The 13,392-nt window shown below is 43.6% G+C and overlaps 1 long non-coding RNA gene across 1 annotated transcript; it reads left to right on the forward strand.

The window, feature by feature from the left end:
• The first annotated feature begins 2,431 nt into the window (after positions 1-2,431).
• On the forward strand, positions 2,432-7,112 carry LOC135372844 (uncharacterized). The gene is made up of 3 exons (XR_010416132.1): positions 2,432-2,486; positions 3,133-3,344; positions 7,003-7,112. It is a non-coding gene; the product is annotated as an uncharacterized LOC135372844 (long non-coding RNA).
• Positions 7,113-13,392: the final 6,280 nt, after the last annotated feature.

Here is a 13,392-nt window from a genome sequence, read left to right on the forward strand (position 1 = left end):
ATGGTATTCTTCATCTTGCTGCAGATGCTGGAACACATGGACCGTTAGACAGCTGGTCAGCATTTCCTTTTGAAAACCATATGCAAACTTTGAAAAACATGAAAAGGAAACCTGAGAGGGCATTGGAACAACTCGTCAACAGGATCACTGAAAGGAGAAGCGTAATGGAACCAGAGTGTCCGCAGAGCAACCAGATAGCATTTTCCCAAAAACACCGCAATGGGCCAGTGATTGACAATTGTCAGGGTTCGCAGTATAAAAAAGTTCAAGTTCCAGGAAAGTTTATGTTGCAAGCAAATGGAAGAGACTGCGTCTGCATGCTAAGTGATGGAAGCGCAGTAGAAATCCAGAACATCATTCTTGCACACCCAGCACAGCTGCCATACATAGTAGGTAGGAAATTCCTGCAAAAGCATGACCTCTACACGTACCCATGCAAATCTGCGATACTTGGTATATATAGAGTGTCAGATATGTCCCCACTGCAGTCATGGCCATTGTTTAACGTGGAGCGCAAATGCGTGAAGCTCCCTTTCGGGACTGCCCATGCCATCATACCACTTCACCATGCTGTGTAGGATGTGTCATCACAATAATTATTTTTTGCCTTCTCCACACTTTGCAGATGAGAAACTGTTCGCAGTCGTAAAATTCCCAGACGAAGAGGACTGTGTTGCGATTGTTCATGTAAATTGGCTGAACGGGGGGGTGTGCATGTGGCCTCCTGAGAAAAATGGCAATACGCTGCGGGCACTCATTGAAGAAGGAACGATGCCAGCAGAGAATTGGTTCAGACAGACGTGTCGGCCATTGGGTCTTTTCAGTGAGTATAATTAAACAGTTCCCTCTAATGCATGTGTGAGTCACTACTTAGTGTGCATCTTATACAGGTACCTATGAGCAAGCACGCCAAAAGCTTGCCGTTGCAGAGGTCACATCAGACCTATCCACTGATCAAGAGCTTGGACGTGGGAAACGACGGCGCATTGTTCGGAGCTTCAGTAGCTCAGATGAAGACGACATCAGTCCGCTTCCCAAGCCACCCACACCACCACCTTGTGTGAAACGTAAGATACAGGGTGTTTCATCGAATGTGATAAAAAAATCTGACTGTCAATGTACTCGCCTGACGATTGTGGGACTTTCGGCAATTATCTTCTGGAAATTTTTGTCACCATTTGGGAAGGCTTTGGCCAATTTCTAGTTGAGGGAAATTTATTTTTGTCAATCAAAATTTGAAATATGAAGTCCTCCACTGATAACTGCAAACCCATCAGGAACTGTGTGCAGTATAGCAAAAGAACTAGTCGGAAAAAAATAGTGAACATGCTGCTCTAGCCCTGCTTTTTTTCTCTAAAAAAAAGTGCAATCAGAAGTGCGGCAAGAGGAGGAAGTGTCCACACCTTCATTTGTTTTCCTTTCTTGTGACAAGACTACCATTTTATTTTCTTTGCAATAAGACAGTCATCAGCACCAGCAAGATCAAACTGGGGGAAAGAAAGGCGAAAGATGAGGTGGGAACACTTCCTCCTCTTGCTGCACTTCCACATACACTTTTATACGACAATCAAGCAGGCAGGTTAAAGGAGCACTTTGACAATTTTTGTTCAACTACTATTTCTGTTGCTTTACTGTGCATAGGTTTCGTTGAGTCTGCGCTGTACTAGATGCAATAAGCGCATTCCCTACAACAACACCATTACAGTCTCATCACACAAGAAGCCAATCTCGTCACACAAGAAGCCAATCTCATCACACAGGAAGCCAGGCTCGTCACGAAGTAGCAAAGATCTACCACAAACTCACCAGAGAGCATTCTGCCCGCCATACAGCGACGACGAGGATATTGGTGAGTTATGCTTTACACAATGTGTGTGGTGTTGCAGGATCTTTTGATACTCTGTGAAATGTGCACAAGGCAAGGGTTCGTTCAGTTCTTCTACTCTAAGCCACATGTATATATTTTTCTCAATCGCTATTCTTCTTTGCACGCAATCTTGTGCCGGCTGCTCATGTTAACTGACGATCACCAGCTGATGAACCTGAGGAGGCTATGATGTGCCATAGCAGTCAGAGGTCACCTGCTGCACCTTCCTTATCAAGCAGCCAGTCGTCTTTACCAACGTCAGCCCCGGGTATTTTTTATTTATTTTGTCACATTTACAATATGATGCAGTTGAGACGATGAAATTGCTTTGAGTGTGAGGAAGGGTCAGGTAGCTAAATGCATGGTAGTACACAAGTGGCTTTGCATTGTTTCTATTTCAGGGTCTTGTGTAATGGCATCTGATGACTATGAAGCGGGATATATGCACAACCACCGAACTTCGCCTGCTGTGAAGGGTGAGTGGAATGCGACATTTAGACACAAAATTTGTGGTTGCCATGAGTAAAGGAGTACTTATCATTTTAATCAGGAAGCACTGCGTATAGCCAAGATACTAAAAGTGGGTCAAATGCGCTGCCAGGAAGCGCTGAGAATGCAGGTAAGCGGCAAGTAATATAGGATACTGTGTTGTTTAAAAATAGGCAAAATCAAAGTCTTGTTTGCAAGTTAAAAGCATTTGAAAGCTTTTCCACTTATTGTGGCAGTTTGTATTCATTGTCACATGCTATAATTAGGCTAATTTTGCTGATCGGACTCGAAAATTAGCAGACTAAAAGTATTGTTTTCCTTTGCCAGTTTTGTATTGCTTTACTTGAATACACTACCCCAATAAAAGTTGCTGAGTGTATGAGGCTTGTACTGAACACCGTCCACCCTCAAATCCGTCTTCCCTTACCACGGGGCTTCAATGAGGCATGCACGCACTTCCCTGTCTCTGCTGCATTCTTTCTCGCTCACGAACAGTCTTGTACGGACAGCACAAAACCAGGCGGCGACATCTCGTAAACATCATGGAAACATGTTCTTCTGAGACTCTAACACGTGAAAGGATAGAACAAGCAAGATTCACATACCTCAGAACCATGAATATACAAATATTGAAGTTCTGTAAAACTAGACAGCGACAGGACTTGAGCCTGTATATCCTGACTGCCGGTTCAAGGCCTGTCACTGCCTCGCTTTGCCGATGGCTGCCATATTCATGTGCCTAACCTATACCCATGCAACCATGAACTGCTTTTCAGCTTTCCAGAAAAGGGTGCTGACATTGCTACATTCCATCAGATATGAGGTTCAAGATATTTCAAGCCAACTAAGTCACAGTCTATCAAAGTTGAGCATCCACAAAGATGTGGACGAGCACGAGAAGCTTTTTGAGGAGCCTATAAATAACCTGGACGACTTTGTGGAGTTCGACAACCAGCTGCGAAATAACAAACAGAAGCAGACCGAAGTGGTTAGTGATGTGTGATTTTGCATGACCAAGGGCTCTTTGTATGGCATTTGTACATTGTGGCACACCTCATTTCTAGTAGGCATCGAAGTCACAAATACATGAGCAATTGTTCCCTCCGAATGTACCGTAAACCAACTAAAGCACCATATTGCAAGTGCCAGAAAACAAGCAGCAAAATAACAATGGTAGTGTTGTACTCTACAGAGCAACTTGAACTTAATGCAAACGTTGCCTCACGTCAAGCCTTCTCTTCCTACATCCCTACCGGTTCGCTGGATTTCTACCCATCTACCTTTTCTTGTGTATTCATTTGACAGGAATGCTTGCAACCTGTAAATATTTTGAGCTTTGCAGGTGCCTATTGCACTGTCTCTTCCTACCCAGGTGCCTAATGTGGTACATCTGCCATGCCTTTGGCCAGTCACAGAAAAAACTTTTCGAATTAATCTTTGCCAATATATATGAAATGTTGACATTACATGCAATAGTTTCATTGCTCTTTAACAGTGGCTTCCTATGGGGTGTCTGTATTGAAATGTGCCCCATTTTTAATAGAAAGAGCGCTGTACGCAGATGAAACTTAAAGTGCATTTGAAGTCCGGTGTTCCCCCACCCACATTTTTCTCCCTGCTGTGTCCAGGCAATTAAGTAATCTCCTATCTTTTTAGTTCTTCACTTTGTAACACAGGGGCACACAAAATGTGTAGACCATGCTAGCAATACGCGTCTATCGACTTCTTACAAAAAACATGCACCTGCGGTGTACTCCTCAACTTACAGAAAGTACTGCATGATATACATAATTCCTTTTCTGCAACTGTGTTACATTTCCAGAAAGAAACATGGTTTGCATTAGCACGGTTTTCATTTTTACAAAAAGTCACAGGACTTGGCGGTTGCTAAAATCAGTTCTGCAGTTAATCGGCTAATTTATGTACCAGCACTTAGCCTTAACCACAGATTATGAGCATATCGTAAATACCAGATTGAGGTCCAGCATTTATATGCTGAAATTGCATGCTGCAATGAATGCAACTCCAGAGGTTGCTCCACATAGAAAGTAATCGGAAGAAAAGAGTGACAGTGATGTCGACATCTTCGCCCTGGCTAGTCGTTAGCATATCAACATTACCTGGAACGCAGCCACCCCAACCTGGATTACCATGATAGGTATTTCTTTTTTGTCGTTTCGTTCTGTTTGTCCTATCATCTGCGCTCTCACAAAATGCAGGCAGGAAAAACATGATAACCGTCATCTGCATTGCCTGCTTCCAATGCTGCTATTGTGGAAAGCCAGATTGTGGATGTCGATGTTATTGTCGCCCTCTTTCTCATTCAGGCTTCGAGGTGAAGTAATAGGGTCGATAACCCAAGCAGAGAGAGCTGAAGCACTCTCACTTCAGCGAGTGGCTGGTAAATATGGAGGTTCGGCTTGAACTTCACAATCGCAACATGCTCTCCCAATGAAAAGAAAGCTATTACACCACTGCAGTTATTCATTGCTTAATTGCGCAAGTGACTGCATTCAAATGAGATGCTCCTTTAAGTGAGCTTCATATGTGTCCCAGTCAGTCTGATTTAGGGTCACCAGCAGAGAGTAGCAGTTCACAGGTTGGCAGTAGCATGAAGGATGCTGCTCTTTCGTTAACAAATCATTCTTTTGCTTTGGGTCCTAACAACGCAGGGTGCTTTTTGCAGCCGAATGCCAACTTGCATAATTGTTGTGTTTCGTATGCATTTAAGAGCAGTTTACGTGATGCCCGTGTTCTGTTCCCCAACACACTCTAGAAGTGTAAAGCCCACATCTCTCCACTAAAATGTGTAGTCAGGTGTATTTTAAAGGCTCTGAATCGCTTCAAATGATGTCATCAGCATACAGCGCAAGCTCTAATGACAGTGATCAGTGAGACCTCTAATTCTTGTGGATGTTTTCTGGGCTAATTCTATCTGAAATCGAACAAGCCGGTACATTTAATGGCTCAAATGAATGGGGAAAAATATATTGAAGCCATTGTTAAGTCAGGAGAAATAAATTCTTTCTGAATTCTCTGCATGGTTCAGAAAACAGGAGAAGAGGAAAAAACTGCCTCTGAAAAGATGTCGCTGCATGCGGGTTTGAGCGTCACCTGCAACGCTATTTCTTGTCACAGTATAGTGATATCTTACTCTGGCTTTAGACCAGCTATGGTGCAGGAGGATCCTGCATTGTCAGTGCTGTGTCATTTTTTTTTATTCATCTGATTATAACACTGTTATGAATGCAAACACTCAGAATGGCTTCAACTGATAGCAGTTAGTTTTCAGGCGAAGTCAGGCTTTTTATTCCGTCTTAGCACTGCGAAGCGACTGTGGCTGTCAGTGGCATACAGATGTAGACAGAAGGAGAGGTGTTCAATTCAGTGCACCGTAAGCAATAACCAACACAAGGCTTGACGTATCGGGTCTTATGTTGTTTACTGTGTTGCTTGCCGGTGAGCTGAATTTGATACACATGTCTACTCCCGGCCTCTGGACTATATTCAAATGGAGAAAGTATAGCAGGAATGAGTGTGTGTGTGTGTGGGGGGGGGGGGGGTTAGCATGCATCCTGGGCTGACTTCAGGAGGAACTGTGCCGACATTCACCTGGAAAGTCGTAAAAACAAAGGCTGAAACACTAAAAAAAATCGATTTTGCCACATGTATACAGAGTACAGATGCTGATAAAAATTTACGGAACACCAGAGCGACGTATCTCTTGATCGGAACGAGATCATAGCAGACAACGGGAGTGGACACACTTACTGAGAGGTGCATGGAGTACCCTGTCACCTGTCTTTAAGTCTATCTACTCCTGTTTGCAGCAATGGTATCGCTCCGATGGCTATATACACCGCTCCGGTGTTTCGTGAACTTTTGTCGGGAGCTGTACCACTGTTTAACTGTGCTCTTCGTATTGAGCCGACAAGAATATTCACAGTGCACCTATCCATCAAGTCCGAATTTTAATTTTTCTTCTGTGTGTAGACTAAGGCCTCTCTACGATATATGAAATTTTCGAGGCAATTTTTTGGTAGGCTTTTGTAAACAATGGCTCCTGAAAGTCTTCATTTTTCGGAGGTACCTAAAGAGGTATCACTTCCGTTCGTGATACAATAGAGCAACAAATTACGTATCATTCACCAGCCCTATGAATAATAAATCTTATCAGTTTTGTAAATTGCCTGGAAAGTTGCACTGAATATGGTGCTTTGTGATGCTTTGAGTCAACTTCTAAAATGTTTTCCCAGATAAACAAAAACAGACACAACACTCGTTCCAACAGAACAACACTGTCAATGCAGGAGCCTCTTGTGCCATAGGTAGTCTAAAGCCAGAACAAAAAAATCTCTATAATGTGACACGAAAGAGCCTTGCAGAGGACGCTCAAACCCCCACACAACGACATCTTCTGAGAGGCAGTCCTTTCCCTTTGCCCGATCTCGCACGCTGCGCAGCACAGGATATTCTGAAAGTGTTTTGTCTCTCCTAGCTCACCAATGTGTTCAACATATATTTTCCTCCGTTCATTCGAGACATCAAATGCTTGTTAAATTTGTGATAGAACTAACCTCTGGTATGCATTGACACATGTACAGTGACACTAAATAGACTTTTCTGCTTTACTCCTCACCATACAGCGTACATTCCTGGCAATGTTTGGAGGCCGTGGCACTGCAGACCACGTGGCACGAATCCTGTCTCGTGTTATCACGAATGACCTTGCCACAGAATTCAGCTGGTTTGGCGCAAGGGGAAAAAGATCGTTCAAAGACTTTGCATTCGCAGACCTACTTTGTGGTAAGTATAGCCTAACTTGAGAGGGTTTGCTACTTTGCTAACAGTGGCATAAAATCATGCTAGTTATAACAGAGAAAATATTTAATTGGGTGTTCTTGCAAACAGATAATTTAGACATGATGGAAAGTGCATGACATGTAACATTTGACCCTTAGGTAATCTTGATTCTCCTTTTGATGAAACAAACTGCCATAAGAGAGCACAGCTGGAGAAGCCATCTTCTATATTCCTATTGTTTCTTTTACCTCATAGTTATTCTGCTTCCCCACATTCAGTATGCGAAGTTTGGCTGTGTTTTCCTTACAAGGAAGTGATTTGGAAAACCACTGACTCCATCTACAAAGCTTCTCAATTTTTTAATAGGAGATGCCTTGAACAAGAATTCTGTCAAATTCTAGCTGTCTGGAGTTTCTGCTGAAGGGCTTCATTAAAATATTTATTGTGCATCTCTGATAATTAGCCAACTTGTATTTGCATAACTTGTTGTCAGCACTACCTGTCTTTTTGTGTATACAGGCGCACAAAACATGCCTGTGTGTACATGTTCATGTGACACTTGTACAGGTTGTACAATGTACACAATGTACAGGTTGTGAGTTTAGAAAAGCAGACTTGGAGTATTTAGGAGGTACACACAATTCAGCTGACTGGACTATTGCTTACTACTACTTATTACTTTTACAAATCTGCAGAGTCCATCAGATCTTCACTGCCAAAGGACAAGCAGAACACAACGTTCAAGGATATTGAAGATGCAGTGAAATCATGGCTACGTCATGCAAAAGAAAGGAAGGACAGGCAGGCAGGTCAAAGGGGGGTCATCGTAAGCCTCAACTACAGTCGACCCCCGTTTATCCGGACGGTGCCGTTCCCGGCGAAATCATCCGGATACCGGGGCATCCGGATAAATGAAACGACCGAATAGAAACGTCCTACGCAGCACGGTTTAATTAAAATACAGAAATCTCTTCAATGACAGCTGTTACACAGTAGTGTAGGCACTCGATTCCTGCAAACTTTTGCTAATTGCATAGAGTTGAGCCACGCTGTTACGCTGCTCGAAGAATGTCAGTGCGGACGCAAAGTGTCGATGTCGGAGCCTTGTTTCTCACTGGCGTCATCGGCACCGTCTTGCTGCACATCATCGGAGGGAGCAGCAGCAATCACACAGTCATCAGTCATATCGCTGCACACGCGTCATCATCCTTATCAAAGTCAACGTAGTCAGAAACCGCAGCATCATCTACGGCAGTCGCAGTGAACCTCTGCATCAGGGATCGCAGCTCAGCTAGGGGAACGTCTTCATCGGCCAACGGGCCGTAAGCAGCAGGCCCTCGGGTTGGAGTTTTCCCCTCTAGATCCAGACAGTTGATCGAGATATTTCCAAATGACTCGACTGGTCAACGTGACCCAACGCACACAAATAGAAAAGGGGGTCATCGTGCACGGTTGTGTCCCCTACGGAGGAATGTAGGTCCCTGACGTGTGACGGGAATAACCCCAACACAGCGAAAGGGGTGACGAGGCGGGGTCAGCGTCTCCTCTTACTCACGGTAGTCCGGATAACTGAAGGTGAATTACAAGCATTTTAGACTTTCGTTCCCTGGAATTCTTGTCCGAGTCCGGAAGCTGAAGTCCGGATAAACGAGAACAAAATACATGGAGGAAAATCCGTTCCCGTGCCTTTTGTCCGGATACCGCGGGATCCGGATAAATGAAGTCCGGATAAACGGGGGTCGACTGTATATTGTGTTTGGGCTGTCAATCCTCATTGCATTCTCTAGTTTAGAATGTGTATGCCATTGTGCTTTGTGTGTTACTTTTATAGCACGGTATGCCCCAGCAGACAGGTTCTGTTGCTGCTTTTCTTGTTGGGTTTCTCTACCAACACAAATACCCCTCGCATATAGCCCACATATTCTGTTGTGATTTCTCGTCATAGTCACAGTGCTGTGGTGGTGGACGGTAAGGAACAGCTCCATGTGGTGCTCTGACACAGCACTTGCAGTCGCGACATAGGACAATGTGTGACCTGATCTTACCAACGTCACAAAGAACAAGGCACAAGGCCTCGGTCACCCTATGACACAGCCGGAAGTGTCATTCGCCAGTCTGGTTGATATCGAAACGTCGCAAGGATACATTCCTTCGAACACAACAGTACTCGGATGTTTTAGCAGAATAACGTATTGGTAGACTGTGCAAGGTAATTGTGAACACAAACAAATTAGTTACTGTAAGTCACCAAGGGTCGACACAAGTTTTTCACTGGGACATGTCACTGGGGAAGGTCCACAGGGTACCAAAAATGCCAGAGGTAAAATTCAAAATTAGGGATTTTATTTAATGTACATAGTGTGCAAATGCGATCTCTAACGTCAGTTTATAGCTAGGGCCTGACTTTTTAGGGTTAAACCCGTATCCGCCCGATATTTACCCCCCGAACGAAATCTGTAAAATTCGGGTTTAACCCGAATCTACCCGAAAACATCCGGGTCGCGTGGCACACTCATAAGCGTGCATTAAAATAAAGTTCCATGTTAAGACAAATTTTTATTAAACAAAAAAAATCACCCGAATACACCCGAATTTTCAAATGAAAAATATCACCCGATATTTACCCCCCGAATTTGGCCAAAAATAAAACCCGAAAAAGTCAGGCCCTATTTATAGCCAATGTGTCAAAGCTCCCCGCCGAAGGGGAAGTTCATCGGTGGTGTGAGCTGTTTCTGAACTATCCAGGCATGGTACTTAAGTGAAAGACAGTGTGCATATACTATGTTCTTGGTTACTGTAATTCAAGGAGATTTAGAGCATTTTTAAGAGTTTTCTTGTCAGGGGTGCTGTCATATGGATGTTTCATGATACGTTTTTACCACTTTTATGCCTCACGGGACTGTTCATTCAGCAAACAATTTCTCATCTGCAAAGGGACTGCTTGTATTATTTTCGAGTGTTCTATTTGATGATGTCTTTTAGAAAACTGTGTAATTTCGTTCTGTTTTAGCAGCGCATAGCTGATTGTTCTCTGTGCACTATACTGACATATATCACATTCAGTTGCTCAGTTTTCACTGTGATACATTGCGGTTGTGTGATATTTTCATATATTTCTATGTGGACGTGTGTCTCGAAAATTTCTAGCACCCTTCTAGTCAAGGATGTTAAAGTCTAAGTTTACGGACTTGCGCATATCCTTTCTATTACTGTTGTAAGTTACACGAATATGTTATATTGCGAATTCAATGTAAAAAAAAGTTTGGTGAATGTATGTGTTTCATATTTTTTGTAATACTGTTCAGTGTATGGTGAAACGAATAAATATAACAGGGGCACATCAATGCATGGTGATATTTCATATTTTATTGAGTGTGTACAACAATAAAGAACCATATACAATGGTACCAAACACGTCCGACATATGTAATAAAGCGACGTCGCCAGGATTTCTCGCGGACAACCCGGGATGTGCCATAGGGACGTCATATGACGTCCAAGAGACGTCACAAATAGCTCCCCAGGACGTCCCCAATGTCCCATGCAGGATACCTTTGACGTCCGTGGGATGTCATTGTGTTGTCTGGGGATGCATCTCACAAAGTGGCCATAGATGTTCGCGTCACGCTTCTCACCGCAAAAGGTGAGTGCCCAAGCGAACACAATTTATCTTGGGAAAGCCAGCCAGAGGTGAACAAGACGGCTGCAGGGAACATCTTGCTGTCTGGCACAATCCTTTTCAGGGGGGCCAGTGCAGCCAAGGTGTGAATTCATAGCCTGTTATGTTTGCACAGATTCAAATGACACCTTGTAGTATTTGCATTTGACCAGGTTCTCTGGTTCCTCGCGTCGGTTAATATTCAAGTTATCACACCTACAACACCTACCAGAAATGATGCAGACTTCTTCTTGCGACACAGATAGGATTATCAGTACTCACGGTCGTGTTGCAGAGCATAGAGTGGAAACCAACATTATTTTACTAAAACACAAGCTTTTGGACGGAGTCCGTCCTTCATCAGGTACGATACAGACAGGTACACGCACTCGATACAGATGTTTATACTGATGTACACCAGAGAAAGGGAACAAAGAAGGTGGTGAGGAGGAAATACAAATTCTTGTTAGAGAGGATTGAGGGCGCGAAAAAAATAATACAAAAGAAGGCACACAAGCTTTGCGTACTTGAATTTCCTGTTACAATAATTCTATCTGCAACAATGACGCAAAAGGTAAAAAGAATTCGATTGTGGTTACTTATAATAACCAATTGCCATGCTTGGAAATGATTATGGGCCATGTAGCCCACAAGAGGATTGTGTAATAGCGGATTAAGGATCGATTCATACGATGCAACTTTTTGCTGCAACTCTGTTCCCGCTACAGTTGCGCGCAATCGAAGTTGCACCAAAAATGTCCCTTTCATACGGCGAGCAACTCTGAATGCCGTAGTTGTCACTGAGCTCGCCAGATGGCGCAAAAAAACGTAATTGTCATCATTTTCGTCCAATCCCACTGCGACTTCCGCTAGTTACGACTTCAATCCGTTGCGAGTTTGATAATTTTGCATAATTTCCACTGGTCAGTGATAATTTCATCGTCTCGCGTACTGCCGCTGCAATGACTGACACATGGAACATTCACCTGTCGACTACGTGCAAAGTAATACAAGTGGCCGCGTCGTTCGTCTTGCATGCGAGTCGAGTTGATTGTTAGTTATTCGTTCGTCATGGATAGCTCGGCGTGACTGCCGTGTTGATCTCAGCCGCATTCAGTAAGATACCTCTTTGATCTCTCCTCCTACATACTTGGTACTGCTGTGGTACCAATGTACCATTTTTCTCTCCTCGCTGCCTCACCTATCATCGTTTTAGTATAAGCTATAGTTCGTACCAGTTCACTGTTGTCGATAGTGACTTTTATTACACTTAATGTTGTTCCTATCCACTTTGTAATGCGTCATTGTCGTCGTTTACTTTGTCACAGTTATGCCTTGAAGCAGAATTCCGATTCGAGGCCAGGATTGGAAGCATGAAGGAAACGCTGCACAACGGATGACAACTGCCATATCAACAGCCCCCACAAAGAGATGTACAGCCGCTGAAATATGGTGATCATACGCCCTGAGCAACAAACAGGTCTGCATCCCAGCGAAACTTGTTTCGTAGCGAGTTTCAAGCTGTGATATTTTGACTATGTGTGGTTCTTATTCATTTTTATTTTCTCTGAGTCATTTCTCTGTGAACAGGGTCTTTGCATAGTTTGCAAGTCTAGTCAATATTCACTGTATCACTGCCACAATTTCACAACTTTGCCGAAATAAAGTCTTCAATCCCCTTTGAAACAAATTCTGTTGACTGCAAGCCTGCCCTCCAAGCCTGCCTTTCAAGCCTGTGCCGGGGGAGAGGGGAAGCAGGAGCACGCGGGGAGGGGGAAACGACCGGGAAAAGAGGAAACTGCGAAGCATAAAACAGACGCCACTTCTGTGGCTTCTACGAGGGAAATCACGTGATGCGACGTCATTCTCCGCGCTTTCGCGTGGTCTATACGTAGAGACCCCAAAATTACCGTTTTTCGGGTGTCTGTAGAAGACGCGATAGAATATCCATTTCTAAGAGTGAATGACTGCAATTGGACTGGTATGAGGGAAAACATGGGAAATTTATAATGAGAAATTAAGAAAGGTGGCTGTGCATAGAAAAGGTCTAAAATTTTCCTTCACATGCTTGCGGAAAATTGCGGAGTCAATGATAGGATGCCTCGGAAGAGAAGCCTCTGTTGAAGAGATTGGCACGTCCACACCTGAGGCCCTTCTTATACTGATGAAGAAGTCATGAACTTATGTGATGTTTGATAGGCAAGGTGATAGCCTAGGTTCTCTTAGAGCTTATGGACTGGAATGTGTTTGTAGCAAACACCTGTGCACTGAAAAACATGCATACATTGCGTTACGGGTTGGTGGGAGGGGAAGCACACGCAAATTGATATTGACACAATACGGGGATGTTATCTTTCCTCCTTGTTTGTTTACTGCTATCACTGATATTTTCATTCATAAACACGGTGATCAACAAAGCAATATTTACAAGCTTTGATGTCTGTAGAATGTATTTTACTGTGTAGTGGCTGTCTGGTTACTCCAGAAGAGTATATGGCAGACCTCTATTGTGAATGAAAGGAATACTGTTGTGATCGAGCAGTGTTCACGACCAAACCATCCGGTGTACCTCTGT

Source organism: Ornithodoros turicata, chromosome 1 (genome assembly GCF_037126465.1).
Source record: "Ornithodoros turicata isolate Travis chromosome 1, ASM3712646v1, whole genome shotgun sequence".
Classification (NCBI taxonomy): Eukaryota; Metazoa; Arthropoda; class Arachnida; order Ixodida; family Argasidae; genus Ornithodoros; species Ornithodoros turicata.